The sequence below is a fragment of the Octodon degus genome, unplaced genomic scaffold (genome assembly GCF_000260255.1).
Source record: "Octodon degus isolate 3935 unplaced genomic scaffold, OctDeg1.0 scaffold00133, whole genome shotgun sequence".
Lineage (NCBI taxonomy): Eukaryota > Metazoa > Chordata > Mammalia > Rodentia > Octodontidae > Octodon > Octodon degus.
In genome coordinates this window covers 6,061,060-6,061,329 of record NW_004524709.1, presented here as the reverse complement: position 1 = coordinate 6,061,329, position 270 = coordinate 6,061,060, and positions in this window count along the sequence as shown.

The following is a 270-nucleotide window of genomic DNA, read 5'->3' as shown; positions in this document are numbered from 1 at the left end:
TTTGTTTCACAAATTAAAACAACAATAACAAGAAAAATATATATATAAGCTGTTCATGGAAAACCAGGGCCAGATTGTAGATGAATGACAAAAAATTGACTTTATTCAAAACTATTGCAATAGGGGAAAAGAGACCTCATTATAGATATGGAACCAACTCTGAACATAGTGTGAGCAGGTGAGCATTTATAGCCACACAGCACAGTAGGGGCTGGTGGATGGAAAATAACTAAGAGGGAATTACTTGTTTTTTTTTTTAATTAATTTATT